At 43.5% G+C, this 19,317-nt stretch overlaps 1 protein-coding gene across 2 annotated transcripts in view; it reads right to left on the reverse strand.

Annotated features, from left to right (window-relative positions):
- Positions 1 to 19,317, reverse strand: part of ITGB6 (integrin subunit beta 6) — a 124,456-nt gene that overhangs the window by 67,564 nt on the left and 37,575 nt on the right. The gene's annotated exons all lie outside the window — the stretch shown is intronic.

A 19,317-nucleotide genomic window follows, 5' to 3' on the forward strand; every position in this document is an offset into this window, starting at 1 on the left:
CTGCCAAGAAAATAGTTCAGGAATTTGTATGCAGGTATGGTATCCCTAGAATCATCGAGAGTGATAGGGGTACCCATTTCACAGGTGATGTTTTCCAAAATATGTGTAAGCTGATGGGTATTAATAGCCGACTTCACACCCCCTACCGACCGCAAGCCAGTGCCAAGGTAGAGAGGATGAACGGGACTATTAAAAATAAGCTAAGTAAAATCATGGCAGAGACTGGACTAGGATGGCCAGAAGCATTACCCTTGGTCCTACATAGCATAAGGACCACTCCTAGACCTCCTCTGAATCTGTCCCCATTTGAAATATTGTTCGGTAGACAACCTCATTTGATTATAAGTCCACAGGAAGATCTAAAGGGTAACAACGAGGTAACTGTAAAGTATCTTATATCAATGAGTAGGCAGTTAAAGCAACAGCAGCAGAAACTGAAATTGTTGTCTATTGATATGCCTGAAACTAACTGTCATGATGTTGAACCAGGAGAATATGTAATGATCAGAAATTTCTTGCGTTCAGGTTGTTTGACTGACCGGTGGGAAGGTCCATACCAGGTGCTGCTGACGAGTACTACATCTTTGAAGGTGGCCGAGAGAGATACCTGGGTCCATTCGACTCACTGCAAAAAGGTCAATCAACCGGTGGAGAAACAAGTCGGAGACAAGGCTGATAGTGTGGACCTGTCACTCGCGAGCTTGTTCCGGGAGGATTAAAAAGGTCGTAGTGAGATACCTGAACCGAGAGAAATTTTGCAGGACTTGTTGTTAAAATGGACAGGCCTGCTGTGTTCATTTTCATATTCTCTTTTAGAGTGTTCACCATTCTGGTCAGTCCAGGGATATCCAGTGTCTGTGATGGGGGACCGATTGAGGAAACGGGAGCTGATGGCAGTGCCGATGGAGTGGAAACAGGAGGAGTGCAATGCCAATCAGGGGAGTGTCTTTCCAATCTTAGTACTGTTATTGTTAAAAGAGCTATCATTCCGGATACTCGGGGAAGGTGTGGAGGGTTATCGTCTGAGGATTCCTGTATTTGTGAGCTTTGTGGGTCCCTAGTTGATGAGAACTGTATCCAACAGTGCCAACCAAAATATAATCCGTACTGGGGAGGGTATCCTTTAGAAGATTATCACAGCATGGTAGGCAAAGTGTTAAATCAAACCGATTGCTGGGTGTGTTCACATGTGCCACAGGGACAGCATAATGTAGGGTTGGTGCCATTTCCGCTGAATATCACGGAAATTTTAGAATCGTAAAAAGGGAAAACATTGGATGGAAAATTCCTCTCATCCAAACCACCTCATTTCAAACTCTATCAATTCCAAGTAGATAGATCACTCTTGTGTTTGAACATAACCAACCCCAATAAACCCGGAGGTTGGGAAGTGACGGGGAATAATCAGACGATGACCTTCTCACAAATAGCTGATAATGAGTCCATAAACTATGATCTGCTACGCTCAATTAAATCAAGTGGGAAACATTTTAGGTACCGGTATACATTGAGTTCCACCAAAGAAATGATTGGTAAAGTACCAGATGGTTATTGTGCTAAAATAATACAACCAGAAACTTGCATATACCAGATGGAAGAGCCTGAGATAGGATTGTTTGCAAGAGAAATGTGTTTAATGATAATGATGCATACCATTCCTTATGTTCTCCCTGATAATGTATATTTTATATGTGGAAGAAAAGCGTATAAATGGCTCTCCCCGAGTTCCGATGGTTTGTGTTACCTGGGAAGAGTAGTCCCAGAAGTTATGACCCTCACACATGTTGAAATGCTGAGTATACATAAAAACACACCGTCACCATATCTTCACTCTCAATATGAACACAGAGGCAAGAGAAATATGATACCTGGTGATATGCATAAAGCCGCTCAGTTAATCAGTGAGACAACTGGCTTCCAAGTTTTAGTCACCCTGGATCCCACCAGAACTGTGAGGGGTACATTAAATTTTAGATATATCCAAGAACTTGCTAAATTAATAGATAATATCACCGAGATGTACGATGACACATTCAGGTATACAGGGAGAGAATTGCAAGCGTACAAGAAAGAACTGGTGCAACACAGGCTAGTGTTGAATTATTTAACAGCTGTTACTGGAGGGTATTGCATAACATTGGCCACTCAATTTGGAGTAAAATGTTGCACCTATGTCACCAATGATACCAGCGACCCTAAGGAGGTGATAGACCGGAAGATGGATGAAATTCTGCAGCTAAAGTGGGAATTTCGCAAGAACCATTACGCTTCAGTGGAGTAAAAGTAGAGGAAAAGATAGAAGGATGGGTGTCATGGCTGAACCCAGTGAAATGGTTCTCGGGTCTAGGGGAATGGGTCCAGGAAGTGATCGCCAGCATAGGCAAATTCTTGATCCTAATACTGATTGTCATCATAGTAATTAGCATATGCGTCCGGTGTGTTCCTATTGTGTTGAAGTGTGGAAAATGTAAAAACAGAGTGGAACGAAGGAATGAAACTATGATGGTGGTTAGAAATTATAATATGTATACCGAGGTAGATACAGAACTGCATTACAACCCTGAGCTAGGAAGTACCATCATTTAAATGTGTAATATTTTAGACATGCATAGAGGATATTATTGAAATGTTATTTATAGAACACCCAGAAAATGTAAAGTCTCAAATTCCCCTTCAAGACTGCTGTTATAAGACTGGTGCATTCCCACACCTGTCACATGATCTCCCAAGATCCGCGGTGTGCGTATAATAGTAGTTTTATGTCCCCACCCAGAGACACATTATTGATGGATTAAGAACCACCTTGTGCCATCCCATAATAACACTAAATAATATATAAATGTAAGCCTAAATTAAATCCTAATAGCAGATTGTGATAGCATGTTGTTTGCTATCAAAGGGTGGACTGTCGAAGCTGAATAATTGGCTGAGACAAGTTCAGTTTAAAATTTAATCGCGACGACGCCATTTTGCTACTGGCCTCAAGACGCCATCTTGTGAGTGGCAGCAAGACTCCATTTTAGAAAAGAAAGCTTACACAAGCGCCATTTTGTCAAAAATCCATAGTACACAATCCACAGTGCAAAATTGCTAAAAGTAGCAATTTTGCTACTCACAACGCAAAGTTGCTAAAAAGTAGCACGAACAGCTTTTTCACAATCTTCCCCAAACACCTACCGACGGTGTTTAGCAGACATAAAATAACTTTGCAACACATTAAAATCACCACAAACATATTTGAGCAGTAGCAAAGTAGTGGTGTTTTCCCCTGCATTCACATTAACACATACGCGATGTAGCAAAAAGTAGCAAATTAGTGGTGTTTTCCCTGCACTTCATGTTAAACATAGGACAACGCAAAATAGCTATTTAGACGCACAGCCAGCTTTTTAGTGATCTTTCCCAAACCCATACTGGCATGCTCACACACATACACAGAAGCCTTTCCAACTTAGTGCTGGTCGCTAAGTGCCCAACAGACCCTCAAACGCACAACACAATTTAATGTCATTTCTCCCCGCATACACATTTAAAAGCAATGGTCCCGCAGCACGAAAGGAATGATTATTATTTGGTTTAATCGCAATGTCAGCATATGAAGAAATGAATGTTTTCTGTAACTATGGTTTAGTAAATGGCAAATGGACCGTGATTGGTGCCGTACTGGTCTACTCTTTTCCCACAGCGTTCCGGTGGCATCGGTGAGGAGATCAGAACATGCGGCTATGAAATATGAATGATAAAGAGAATAACTCCTTGAAATGTTGTATGCCATAGTTTAGACTAGATTTATTATGCAGCGGGAAAGTGGACACAATCAGGCTGTTAGAGGCTGGTTTGAGTCTTTGCACTGACCTATGAATTGTACCGTAACGGAAGAAGCAAGAAGAGGAACCAATGAGAACCTGCCAACGTATTCTATTGTATTGCTTATCCCAGTACGGGTATATATGTGAGTGCTCTGAAACGAGATGCCAGTCTGCGGTGGTCCTGTTATGCTGTTTCGATGAAGGTTTCATTACTGATGCCGGTATCTGGTCCCAGAGCGCACGCGTATGTATTGACTGTACCTTATGACCTAATGTTTGTACAATTTAGTTTGCGCTCATTGTTAGATCATAGCGTGGTAACATCTGTACTTTTACCTGAATAATAATCTTTAGCGCGTTGGACCGCTATTCCACTGTCTTAGAGTCTTATTAATGGTATATTTAAAACACAGCGCTAATTAGCGACACCTTATGGTTTTAGGAGGTATAGGCAGGTTTTGTCTTAGAGGTTCTAGGCAGGTGAATATTAGAGGTTTATAGGCAGGAATGTACTAAAGGTTCAGTTGCACGATTCAACAGTCTTTTGGAAAAAAAAAATATATATAAATCTGTAACTATCACTTGTACTATTGCACTAAATGTAAAACTAAAATGTGATTAACTAGTTTAAAAAAAACAATGAAAGATGAAACGCATTAAAGTATTGCTTCACTACTTGCCAGCTACTCTTCACCTGAGATGTGCATCCAAGAGTGATCATTAGATAAGCTTAATCTTAAATTCATTTTCTTGTACGCACACATATATATATATATATATATATATAGAGAGAGAGAGAATTAAGCTGCCTTTATTTTTGTTTTATTTCATTTTTTAATTATTATTTTTTTTAAAACATACTATACCATGATGATGTGACTTATATAAAATGGTTACATCGCATGTGATATATTAATGGAGTGAGAACTTCACTTCTCACATATCTCTGCATTTCCTAGTTCTTCGATGTACCAAAATTTGCTTGATAAAATTAGCTAATGCCTGGTGTGTAAAGTTTCCATCTTACAGTGCTAAATGCCTCATTAGAAACTGTAGTTCTTTAATAAATTGCTAAGATATTAAGAATATATTTCTTAATATTGTTGGTTTTGATACTAGTTTTATCTCAAGGTCCTGCGGCTCCAAGAGTCCGAAGTAATTTAATGAACTCTATAAAACAAACTCCTGTAGCTTTGATGCTTGCTAGCAGAGTGAGCAATACACTAGCTAATAGCCATCCTTTCTCTTTTCAGATGCATCTTTCCTTGCATTACTAAATTGAATTTTCTTATCCCTGGCTTCATACTGACTTAACAGCATTATAATAGTCTTAGTCATGGCCAGCTTTATTTTGTAAGTCTGAGCCATTAACCAGCTGCTGCAGATAAAATAGTGTGTCATATTATATAGCCATTAATGTCAAATGTGATTACACAGCCAAGATAGGAAGGGGAGAGGACTGTTGGCTAATGCAGGTCTGTAAAGCAGAAGGTCTGAGTTCATTACTAACGCTGTGTGATTCAACATATCTGTATTGGTTTTGCCACAGTAGCACTTAAACAGAAAAGCGATTTGTATCATCAGGATCCCCATGAAACCAAATAGTTCAGTAATGGAGTTTTTAACCCATTTACAACCAAAGAGTTTCAACATAGCAAAGCGAAGGACAAGCATACGGTCATCGCTGCTTCAGCAGGAAACACATTTGTCTTTGAACGTTGTATTATTTTACTGAGGAATATGCTGAGATAACACTGATAACAGTGATTCTGTATTAGGCAAAATGGGATGATTTAAATACTTTCCTGGAAATTCAAAAATAAGTGTAGTTTTACAGTATAAATTTTAGTGAAATTCCTGAGATTTATTATTAACTGAAATATTAAACATTAGTAATCACTGTCCCATGTAGTTCTGGATGTTGAACGGCAATGGTGAAATGCACAGCAACCATAGGAGATCAAAGTTAACCTTTATTAGTAAAACTCATGTTATTATTGAGAAATGTCATATAATACCCCAGGGTATAATGAGGGGCCTCCTTTGTTGAGGTGGCCCAGCATTGTGATGCACCACTCACAAGCGGTTGTTAAATAATCCATGGCTGAGTGGTGCTGGATGACATATGTGTTGCATTTTATAGCTATGCTTTGTCAGTGTCATTTGCCACATTGAATTGGGTGTGGGGTGGGGGGCGGGGGGGGAACTGAGCTGGTTGACTCTATAACTATATATCTATATAAAATACATTTAGCTCTAACAGTTGAAGCAGTGTTTTGTTGCAGAAAAAGCATAAGTGAATGCTATTCATTTTATAAGAGCACTTATAACCATATCTAAATATGTACATGCACATAGCATCTAGTACAGCTTTCACTTTACTCCACCCATTTCCTGAATAGTTTAAAGGGTTTGTGGAGGGTAAGGGTAAATTACTTCTCCTAGTGGATGGGAATCATCCATAGAGAATATAAAATACCGCTCTGAAAACATATCTACCTGTGACCGTTCCAATCGACCGTCAATCGATCTGCATATATATCTTTTAGGTGTGTACCCACCTTGACAGAGATATTGTCGGCCCCTTCACTGCTTAGCATACAATACCTGTGCAGGACAACACAACCCTGCCGGTGCCTTCAAAAATACTACTCAAGGCACAATCACTTTTTTAATGTACGAACTGTACTGTTGTAGATTACCAACACAGCTGTTTGGACATTCACTATCCACTTGACTGTATCAAAAACATCTCCCTTAAGTAGAAATACATTCACACTTCCCCATGACTGTGAAGAATCGGATGCAGGTACAAGCAGGGTTTACCAAGCCATGGTGGTCCCTCTGGTTTTATAGCTAGATGAGGGATGAGAGTCATTACCCTCCCCTCTCCAAAAAAAAAAAAAAAAAAGAAGAAAGAAAATGATTGTGCAATGCTACTTTTACACTATTGGTACTCTAATAATTGTACAGCTAATACTAAATATATTAAAAGTAAAATTATACATTATATTATATGTTACATTAAACTTTGAGGTGACTCAACTGACTTCTCCATTGTAAGAAATATTCAGGTACCCTGAACAAAAAGTACTTTGCTTACAAACATATTACATTGAACTGTACCACCCTAAAATCTCAAAGCACTTCTTAGCCCCCTGCTGAATCTAAAGTTTCAGAGACTAAATATCTTAGAAGTAGGTTATCATAATATGCAGTATTAATTTATTAAAGACGACAAAGCTATCTGATTGAACAGACTCTTGGGGCAGATTGAATTATCTCAAGAATATTAATTAAATGGACACCAGGAATACCACATCCCTATATACTATTTACTAGGCATGGACAGGACATCTGGTAGTCTCTCATATTGTTGCAAAAGAGCTTAATCTGTCCCAAATAGATATTGTGGAAAACGCTATTGATCTCATGCTAAAAAATGATCCATGGTTTGTTGATTGATTTAATTTATACACAATTGGAACTGCAATGGGAGCAACATTTGCCCCCAGAAACATTTAATTTATTTAGCCATCCACCGAAAAACAATTGCAAATTATGCCCTAAGAATAAAGGATTATTTAAATTGTGTTCCTATAGTGACATCCACTGACTGCCTTGACAAATTGAAAGTGATATAGCTTGGAGAATCATGTTAGATTCTCCAAGGTGATAAAGATGAATATAGAGTGACTAATACGTAATTCAGTCCAATGAAGGTCTAGTTTTTACCATACTTGCCGACTTTGACATTATAAATTCTGGGATGTCCTTAGAGAGTGTGCAAGTATGGTTTTTAATTTGCCTTTGACTAGATTTGGGCCTTTGGTTTTGCTTGAACGTACCAAAATGGAAGATGAAGATTGAATACAATCAGATCATTAGAATGTTTATAATGGCATGAGGTGAGTGGGCTGATCTTGTGGGAGACCTATCCATGTGAGTGATGATGTTAGTGAGACTAGCACTACAATGGACAGGAACAATTTCGTGATGTGAGAAGAGGAATGGAGGCAAGTGGGAAGCCACAGACTGAGAGTTACTGGAAGCAGCACGGTCAACAGAGCATTGATGTGAAGTTGCAGTCACACTGATGCGAGAAGATTATGGTGTGAAATCCATTTCTTTATGAACAAAGCTCATACGTCGATGTTGTCAAATTTAGAAATATACATGCATGATGGGGTGATTCATAGTAAGGGCCATTTTATCCTCAATAAGTATAATTTCTTATTACAGCAAATCAAGGAAATAAGAAATTATTTTTTCGGGCCAATTTCTAAAAAAAAAAAAAAATTATTGCCGGGATTTAGGTTCCTATAATAGCCAGTGCCTGCAAATAGAAAAATGTAAAGTGATAGATAGCACTATCACTTTACTTACTGATTTTTTGCAATTGCACTTGTGCTAAAATTTAGAAAAACCCAAACGGCGCATGTGTTACATAGACTGCATGTACAAAGGCACTTCTGTGATAGGGACAGACGGTATCAGAAATGTTGTGGAAAAGTGATGGGCGTTCCTGGGCTGTAACTGGGAGATGGTTAGAACTGCATGCAAATATGGGCCATGCAGTGGGCGTGTTATGGGAGTGTCGTGGGAGTGTCAGTGCAAGCGGCTGTATTCACAGACGAACAGTCGCAGGCATATGAGGCCATGGTCAGACGGAGACACGGCACCTGCTATAGGGCTGGTGCAAGTTTCAATGGTGGCGTCTAAGGATGCACCAATCTGTATTACAGCGTGTATGAACAATAAGAGTGGGCGTCTCAGTCCTTGCACATTTGGCCGCCTACATGTACACCAGGGAAGGAGTTTACAGAGTTGTGTAAAATCGCAGACAGGCGACTGCCAATGGCGCCAATAGCCGCTGCTGCATGCACTTTAGCATGTGATTCAGAATCAGGCCCTTTATATGTGTTTTTATTCTACTTTTACTGTGTGTTTTATTTATATGTATGTGCTGTTTGTGAGTTTGTATATATGAGTGAGGGATTTCCCATACATAAGTGTAATTGTGACAGAGACTGAGGGGCCTATTCATCATGTTAATTAGCAGGGTCTGAACGGACCCCGATAATTAACATTGTAACTCGCCGCTGCTACCGGAGCAATTCATCCTTGCTCCGGCGCGGTGACAGCTGATGCGATATCAGCTGCTCCCACGAGCGGCTTCACTGCTCCTTGTCGGAGCAGTGACGGGAGTGCACATGTGCGACCTACAGGTCACGCAAGCGCACAAGAGCCCCGACGTCCGGGGGAAGGAGCCGGACAGGGGCGGAGGGATCAGAAATGATCCCTCATCACAACCCAGACCTCCTTCCCATAGGGAAGGAGCGGGTTGCGATGCCGGAGCAGGAGCATTCGCCATCTGAAGATGGTGAATGCTCCTGCAGTCAAGCTCCGAAAATATTATATATTTCGGAGCTTGATGAATTTTGGCGCCATACTAATGTATGGGGACAGGGGGCCATTCCGCAAGAGGAAGGTAAGTAGGAGATATCTGTGATACTAGTGTATGGGGACAGTGGGCCATTCCGCAAACAGGAGGTAAGTAGGAGATATCTGTGATACTAGTGTATGGGGACAGCGGGCCATTCCGGGAGAGAAAGGTAAGTAGGAGATATCTGTGATACTAGTGTATGGGGACAGCAAGCCATTCTACAAGAGGAAGGTAAGCAGGAGATATCTGTGATACTAGTGTATGGGGACAGCGGGCCATTCAGCAAGAGGAAGGTAAGTAGGAGATATCTGTGATACTAGTGTATGGGGACAGTGGGCCATTCCGCAAACAGAAGGTAAGTAGGAGATATCTGTGATACTAGTGTATGGGGACAGCGGGCCATTCCGCAAGAGGAAGGTAAGCATGAAATATCTGTGATACTAGTGTATGGGGACAGTGGGCCATTCCGCAAGAGGAAGGTACGTAGGAGATATCTGTGATACTAGTGTATTGGGACAGCGGACCATTCCGCAAAAGGAAGGTAAGTAGGAGATATCTGTGATACTAGTGTATTGGGACAGCGGACCATTCCGCAAAAGGAAGGTAAGTAGGAGATATCTGTGATACTAGTGTATGGGGACAGCGGGCCATTCCGCAAAATGAAAGTAAGTAGGAGATATCTGTGATATCTCCTGCTTTACCTTCTTGATGAATGGCCCGATAACTTAATTTTCACAATTGCATGTGAAAATGTGCATTTTCACCTGCTTTTGTGAAAATTAAGTGACGATGAATAGGCCCCTGAGCCATTAATAAAGGTAGAAGTTGAATATGTGCTTGTAAAGTTTTACATTTGTGAGTATATTAAATAACGGGGTGTACTTTTATTCTATACTAGATCTATGCAATGTCTGAGCCAGTCCAGATTAGTGCCCTCCCCCATCCCCCGACTGCATCTGAAGAGCGCTGAAGCTGCTGGATATAGTAACATATAAAACCTGCTTTATTCTAAGAATTGCTTGTTTTGCATTACAGTCTGGTGGGTGCTCATTGTATACACCTTCATTATGTTATGCAATACTATTGCTAAGTAAATACTTATAAGACCTGGGAGCTTTGTATTATATGGAAACAATCTGGAAACCATTTTCTGCATGAAGCCACTAGTACATTTATTTAATGTATAAGAACAAAGATTTCTCTCTTTTTAGTAGGGAGTCGGACTACAACAAAAAATGAGCAACCTGAGTCATCCATTCACGTGAATTTAGATAATTTGTTAAACACAGTAAGAAGAAAAGAATACTCAAATGGAGATTTTTAATGCTGGTTGGACAGTTTTTACAATTTTTTTTAATATTCTCGTTGAAATCCACCAACAACTAAATATTATGTGTTGAGTGGACTTATCCTTTAAGCCATTATAACAGTGGTGATTGCTTTGCTGTAGCCATTTATAGTGGATACATTGGTTGTGTTGGGCAAATTGTGTCTATATAAGCCAGCAGTAAATAAACAACGAAAAACACTTCTTCATAAAAGATAATTCACATATTTTCAAGAAGTTATTTTGTCTTTTTTTTGTTGTTACATATAGATTATATAAACCAGTGATGGATAACATAATACTTTCATAAGGTCTCACATGGGGTCCTCGATCACCTATATAACAGCACAATAGATTTATACAAATCTTATAATGCAACTAGTACTGCTACAAATATAGCACATAAGGATAACACAATACCAGAGCAACATATTCCCACAGCCATGGAGAAGGTACATGTATTATAGGCTGCTCACCCCTTTCACACTGCCAGCAATAACCCTGGTTATTTCATGTGAACGCGCAGCAATCTTGGTTATTGTGCAGCGTGAAAGGACCCAGTTAAAATAACCCGGCATTTCAACCCACGTAACGAGCAGGGTTGAACATTGGTTCAACCCAGCTTGTGGTGCAGTGTGAACGGGTAACCTGGGTCGATGCGACTCGGGCCCCGTCACTGCATAGAAAGAGTTGGCGCTTGGAGGGAATGGGTATGAAATGCGGCCGGCGGTTCAATTTCCGTCAGCGGCAGGCCGACATCAGCAGAGTTCCGAGCAGCGGAAGGCCGACAGCGCTGGAAATCCCGATCGTGGATAGGTGAGTATCTACTAACCTAACCCCCCTAACCCTAACCCTCCTTAGGGGTGCCTAACCCTAACTTCCCCCCCAAGTGCCTAACCCTAATCAACCGGGAGCCCTAAACCTAACCCTCCCCCCCCGCAGCTGTCCGCTCGCGGCGCCCGGCATCACTACGATTGGGATGCCGGGCGCCGGTCTCCCGGCATCAGGGAAATGCGGGCGTCTACATCTAGACGCCCGGCATTTCACCCTTGCCGGGATATGACAGTTGGGAACCGGCTGCCGGTATTTAGGCAGTCGGCTTCCCGATTGCTTCCCGCTTGGAGATTATTTTATTTCCAAGCGCCGGCTCAGCACATGATGGCGTTGACGTCATCGACCCAGCAATGAGCTGGGTTGGGCCGTCGGTCTATAAGGGGTCTGTTATGTTCTGGGTTGCTTGTGGACCCGGGGTGGTAGCAGGAGCGATCACAGAAGCAGATTTGAAAATAAAACTAGGATTTTTAATAAGTGCTTGAGTAGACATATAATGTGGCAGTAAACAAAAGTCCAGGAAAATATAAATGTGCACAAGAGTTCTGTGGTGGGAGCAAAAGGGTTAATGTCCAGGTAGAAACAATTGGAGCTGTCCAGGTGTGCAGGTAGTGAAACTGAAAATAATCAAGCCAGGTTTGCAGGTAGTGAACTGAAAATAATCAAGCCAGGTTTGCAGATAGTGAACTGAAACGCAGGATGTCAGCAGGCTCAGGCACTCAGGTATGGGCAAGGGTGATGGAGGTAGCAGGGTAGTCCAGTGGGAACTAGGAGCTGACAGGCAGACTGGCAGACAGCGAATTCACAGGAACAGGAAAGCACAGAGAACTCCCTCTCAGCTAGGCTGAGATACACGTTGCACTGGCAAAGAAGGAAAGCACTGACCCTTCCTAAATACCCCATGCCGTGCTGTTACTGGCCGGAGGGAACATGTGACTCACCAGGATTGGCCAGCCTCATCACATGGCCAGAAGGCAAGATGGCGGTGCCCATGCCAAATGGAACGGAGACGCCGCCAGGCCTCACCAGTGCAGAGTGACAACAGGGCCGCACAACAACGCGCGCAGCCAAAGCCCTCCGCCAGACACCAGCTCCGCCACCAGACAGCCCGCACCACAATGACCTCACAGGTAACACCCGCCTAGCGCCATGCTGAAATACCCTGGCCGTGACAGTACCCCCCCTTTTGGGGTGGCCTCAGGACACTCACCAGGCTTCTCCGGATGGGCAGAATGGAATCTCCTGATAAGCGTGGGAGCGTGGACATCACGAGCATTGGTCCAGCAACGTTCCTCTGGACCGTAACCTTTCCAGTCCAACAAATACTGAAGATGACCTCTGCGCAGACGAGAGTCCAAGATCTGGGCGACTTCAAACTCAACTCCTCTCTTCGTCTGGACTCGAGGAGAAGCAGGTAGAGCATTATGGAACTTATTCAGGACTAGGGGCTTTAATAAGGAAACATGGAAGGAATTGGGAATTTTTAGGTATGGGGGTAACTGTAAACAGTAGGCCACTGGATTAATGACTTCTGTTATGGTGAAGGGACCGATGAAGCGGGGTGCGAATTTCATAGACGGAACTCTTAGACGAAGGTTCCGAGTAGACAACCAGACCTGGTTTCCTACTTGCATGCGTGGAACTATTCTACGCTTCTTATCGGCCTGGGTCTTATAGCGAGAGGATGCCTTCAACAAATCAGACCGTACTTGAGTCCAGATGGCAGCAAAATTCCGCACCGTGTCCTCCACGGCCGGAACATCGAAAACAGGCAGCCTTCGGAATTCGGGAACACGAGGATGAAGGCCATATATAACCTGAAATGGCGTTTGGTTAGTTGACGAGTGGTAGGAAGCATTATGTACAAACTCAGCCCACGGCAGCAAGACAGCCCAATTGTCCTGGGAAGATGACATAAAAATTCTTAAGAAAGTCTCTAGATCTTGATTAACTCTCTCGGTGGAGCCGTTGCTTTGCGGATGGTAGGCCGTGGAAAAGTTTAACTTCACTTGAAGAACAGAACACAAAGCCCTCCAGAATTTTGCAGTAAACTGCACACCACGGTCAGAGACAATTTCAGCAGGAAGGCCATGTAGACGAAATATGTGTTGGACAAACAACTGTGCCAGGTCAGGGGCAGAAGGTAACTTCTTCAACGGTATATAGTGGACCATCTTAGAAAATCGGTCTATTACAACCCAGATAGTGTTGAAACCTTGAGAGACTGGCAGGTCTGTGATGAAATCCATGGAGAGATGCGTCCATGGACGTGATGGAGTAGGTAATGGAAGCAATCCCCCAGCTGGAGCTTGTCGTGATGATTTATGCTGGGCACAGGAGGAGCAGGAAGAGATAAACTCCATTATATCTGCCTTCATAGAAGGCCACCAATAGTGTCTTTTCAGGAACTTTTTAGGTCTTCCGAGTGCCTGAGTGCCCTGCGAAGCGAGAGGAATGTGCCCAGGTGAGAAGCTGCTTCCTTAACTACGGGGCCACAAATGATTTTCCCATAGGAGGCTGAAGTTGTAATGCGGCGAAAACTCTTGATTCCAAGACAGGGGTATTGCTTTGATTTTCAGATTGATCATCACAGAGGAGAGATCTCGATAGGGCATCAGCCTTCTGATTAAGTGCTCCAGACCGAAAGGTCAGGGTGAACTGAAACCTGGCAAAGAATATTGCCCAGCGGGCCAAACGAGGACTCACACATTGGAGGTTTTTGAGAAATAGGAGATTTCTATGGTCCGTAAATACAGTAAATGGAAACTTGGCGCCTTCTAGCAAATATCTCCATTCCTTCAACGCCAACTTTACAGCTAGTAGTTCTTGCTCACCTATGGCGTAGTTCCTTTCGGCAGGAGAGAATTTTTTAGACAAGAACCCACACGGATGGACTCGGTTGTCCTCATAATGTTGAGACAAGACTGCTCCCACAGCTTCAGATGATGCATCTACTTCCAACAAAAAAGGCCTGTCCATATCGGGTTGTCGAAGAACTGGTGCTGAGATAAAGGCCTGTTTTAGAAGATGAAAGGCAGACTCTGCCTCAGGTGACCATTGGGCAGGATTAGCACCTTTGCGGGTCAAGGCTGTAATGGGAGCCAGCAGTGTAGAAAATCCCTTAATGAAGCGTCTATAATAATTTGCGAAGCCCAACAATCTCTGGATGGCCTTCAGTGTCTGAGGTCGGGTCCAATCCAGAATTGCCTGTACCTTCTTGGGGTCCATTTCTAAACTGGAGCCAGATATTACATAGCCGAGAAAAGGTACACTGGGCACTCCAAAGACGCACTTCTCCATTTTGCAATAAAGGTGGTTTTCTCTCAAACGGGTCAAAACTTCTTTAACATGTTCTTGATGTTTAGCCACAGAGGGTGAAAAAATCAGTATGTCATCCAGATAGACAACAACCGAAACATATAACTGATCCCGGAAAATCTCATTAACGAAACTTTGAAAGACAGCAGGGGCGTTACACTAATCCAAAAGGCATTACTAAATACTCGAAATGTCCATCTCTGGTATTAAAAGCGGTCTTCCATTCATCGCCAGCTTGGATACGAATGAGGTTGTAAGCCCCTCTTAGATCTAATTTCGAAAAAATGACAGAGCCCTTGACCCTATCAAACAACTCAGTAATCAGGGGAAGAGGGTATCGATTCTTTACAGTAATGTCATTAAGGCCTCGATAATCGATACATGGTCTTAGGCCACCGTCCTTCTTGCCAACGAAGAAAAACCCAGCTCCGGCAGGTGAAGTAGAGGGGCGAATGAACCCCTTTGCCAGGTTGTCCCGGATGTATTCGGTCATGGCTTGAGTCTCAGGCAAGGACAGCGTATAGGTACGACCACGAGGTGGTATCTTATCAGGTATCAATTCAATTGGACAGTCCCATTCCCTATGAAGGGGTAAGATATTTGCTTGTTGTTCAGAGAAAAAAGGGCGAACATCAGAAGAAACTAATGGAGCTGTCTTTCTCACAGGTCGAATTTTTGGAAGACAGGATTTCTGACAGTCCATACCCCATGACAGAATCTGCATAGAACTCCAATCAATCCTGGGATTATGTTGACGTAACCAGGGTAGACCAAGAACAATTTCTTGAGAGGCCACTGATATCACCAGGAATTTTAAGGACTCAGAATGAAGTGCCCCAATTCGGGCCAATACTGGTTGAGTCTCTTTGGTGACTATCCCGTTAGTTAGAGGGCGTCCGTCTATAGAGGTCAGAGAGATGGCATGGTTGAGAGACAAACAGGGAATCTGAAATTTATCTATGAAACTAGACGTTATGAAATTTCCGGCTGCTCCCGAGTCGAGTAGAGCAGTAGCAAAGACAGGTTTGGGTTTAAGATCCAAGGCTAGGGTAATCGTGAAATCTTTAATTTTTGGAGACGGGTTCATAACTAACTTGATGTCTCCAGGGTCAGTTAGGATTTGGCATTTCCCGGTTTACGGGGGCAGGAGATCAGCAGGTGACCGGACTCTCCGCAGTACAGACAGAGGTTCTTTTGCATTCTTCTCTGACGTTCTTCTTTAGAGAGGTGTGTATGATTCACCTGCATAGGCTCCTCTTCAGTAGGGGAAGGAATGGGACGGGTAGAAATGGAGGGGGTAAATGACCTTTGCCGGTCAGTTCTGTTTTTTTCAGCCTGACGTTCCCTGAAGCGTAGGTCAACTCTGATACACAACGAAATCATGTCGTTCAGATTAGTAGGAAGCTCTCGAGTGACTAGATCATCCTTTAGTCGGTCTGACAACCCATGCCAGAAGGTCGAGGTGAGGGCTTCCTCATTCCATTTGAGCTCTGATGCTAAAATTTGAAATTGCACGGCATATTGACTGACAGGACGGACCCCTTGTCTCAGTGTCATGATGTTTGATGATGCTGATACAGTACGCCCAGGTTCATCGAAAATCCTCCTGAAGGATGACACAAAGCCTGCGTAATTATCCAGCAGCGGATCTGAGCGCTCCCAGAGTGGGGAAGCCCATTCCAAGGCCTGGCCAGATAACAGAGAGACTATATAAGCCACTTTAGTTCTTGCAGTTAGAAAGTTGTCAGGCTGCAGGGTAAAATGTATGTCACACTGATTTAGGAAACCTCGGCAGAGTTTAGGATTGCCGTCAAATTTATTTGGTAAAGGAAGACGTAAGCGGGGAGATGATCTGCCTCCTGTATTCCCAGACGCTGATGCGGATGTAGATGCTGGTACTTCAGGAGTAGAAAAGGAAGTTTGCAAACTATCCTGTCACTTGGACATCTCTTGCAGAAATTTAGCCATCTGATGCTGCATGTTTTCCAGATTTTCTAAACGACCAGAAATGCACCTGAACAAATCCACTCCTGACTCCTGATCCGTGGCCGGCTCCATGGGGCCAGTGCAAACTGTTATGTTCTGGGTTGCTTGTGGACCTGGGGTGGTAGCAGGAACGATCACAGAAGCAGATTTGAAAATAAAACTAGGATTTTTAATAAGTGCTTGAGTAGACATATAATGTGGCAGTAAACAAAAGTCCAGGAAAATATAAATGTGCACAAGAGTTCTGTGGTGGGAGCAAAAGGGTTAATGTCCAGGTAGAAACAATTAGAGCTGTCCAGGTGTGCAGGTAGTGAAACTGAAAATAATCAAGCCAGGTTTGCAGGTAGTGAACTGAAAATAATCAAGCCAGGTTTGCAGATAGTGAACTGAAGCGCTGGATGTCAGCAGGCTCAGGCACTCAGGTATGGGCAAGGGTGATGGAGGTAGCAGGGTAGTCCAGTGGGAACTAGGAGCTGACAGGCAGACTGGCAGACAGCGAATTCACAGGAACAGGAAAGCACAGAGAACTCCCTCTCAGCTAGGCTGAGATACACGTTGCACTGGCAAAGAAGGAAGGCACTGACCCTTCCTAAATACCCCATGCCGTGCTGTTACTGGCCGGAGGGAACATGTGACTCACCAGGATTGGCCAGCCTCATCACATGGCCAGACGGCAAGATGGCGGCGCCCATGCCAAACGGAACGGAGACGCCGCCAGGCCTCACCAGCGCAGAGTGACAACAGGGCCGCACAACAACGCGCGCAGCCAAAGCCCCCCGCCAGACACCAGCTCCGCCACCAGACAGCCCGCGCCACAACGACCTCACAGGTAACACAAGCCTAGCGCCATGCTGAAATACCCTGGCCGTGACAGGGTCTCACCCGGGTCGCACCTGGGATGGACCCGTCTACAAAATCCTATGTGCGACCCGGGATATCGGTGTGAAAGGGGTATAGTAAAAGAACATGTCATTCATGTAATGGTACAAACTGTGTAAACATACAAGGGTATTTACAATAGGGAGGAATTATTTAATTTTAAACATACTGTAGTTCAGCCTTATTAGGTCATATCGGTATAACTATGGATTATGGCTGCTGTAGGGTCACTTAAAAAAATTAAAAAGGTTTAGGGAGAATTTTCAGCATCTCCGGCTTAGATACAATATGTAACTAAGTTATATCTATTCTGCTAAATACCATTTACATGGTAGTTCTTTGAGTTAATAATTTACCTCCTGGGAATTAAGAGCATGTCACGGCCAGCACTGAGGAAGAGTCTTAGCTATAGCTTGGCATATTAATGGCATCTCTATGAATTGACTTCTCCTTTATAGGAGTTGCTCAATTGCACAGTTGCTGCAGGGTAAGGGTTTGACATCTCTTAAACATCTGTGTCTGAGATACAATTAAATCTGCTATTTCATCTGCTTGTTGGCTCTATACTTTCTCAGTATCAGGGTCTTATATTTAATAGAGGTTTATAAAGAAAGGAAGCAGATTCTGGGTTATTTGCATTTCTACTTAACTGGATACAGATTTCAACGTGTTTGTATTTTAGCACGGGAAATAAACTAGAAACAAGAAAGCCGCATACTCAAAGGGACCTATGCAGAGGTGATGCAAGTCGGCTGCAATTGCTTCTGCATTGTGTGCACCAAAATAAGGGCCTGATTCAGTGCCGGACGCTATTTGCGCTCGCTCGTTCAGAAAAAGGGGCCGGATATTTAAATTGAGCGCTCGCTCTTTGCGGTCTGTTGACGCCTCTGTGTCTGAGCGAGCGAACGAAACATGCGCTCACTATTTTGTAAAGACGCCCCCTGGCCGCTCGCATCCTACGTCATCTCCACTATTTATTAGATTAATCGAGTACATCGAAAGGCGTCTGAACTGCTCGCAGTGCTTGTGGTAGCTTTTTCCTACCGCAATCATGCGAACAGTTCAGGCTAAGAAACAACCAAATGACGTGGTCGATGACGCTGCTTTGTTAATTATGCACACCCTTAAAATGCCCGTTTTGACCGTTTGGCACGCCTGCGTTTGGATCACCACTCCCCGTTTTCAAGCACCTTCCCCTGTTACCACCCACAAACCGCCTCATCCTGTCACTCAAATTAGCAGGCACTCGCTGTTTTGCGAGCGCTCGATTTCCGACCGCAATGACTGGTTGGCGCATGAGCATTATGACCCATACGCATGCGCAGTTGTGCGAACATCGCTCGGAGCAAACGAGCGGCCGCTTACGAGCGGCTCTGAATCAGGCCCTAAGTGCAGATATTCACCCACATGCTGAGTTTTATACCTATGTGATTAGTCCACTCCATCCACTATTTCACAGCTGCCATCATTCTCACTGCCCACTTGCACCTGCCATATCCATGGCGTAACTACTTGCCTGGTGTGGTCACAATCGGTTGCAACCACGTTAGGTTGTGCATTACCTGACATGGTTGCAAACTGGGCGTGTGCTGAAAGACAATCCTCCAGCAGACGCTAATGGCAGAGGGATTGGCACGGTTTCTCTACATCCGGGCACCCTCCCCCAGTGTCTGCCGTGCTGCCAATCAGAGAGGATCAGCCAGCAAGTAAATGTAAAGTCG

The sequence above is a fragment of the Taudactylus pleione genome, unplaced genomic scaffold (assembly GCF_031769625.1).
Source record: "Taudactylus pleione unplaced genomic scaffold, aTauple2 ptg000156l, whole genome shotgun sequence".
Classification (NCBI taxonomy): domain Eukaryota; kingdom Metazoa; phylum Chordata; class Amphibia; order Anura; family Myobatrachidae; genus Taudactylus; species Taudactylus pleione.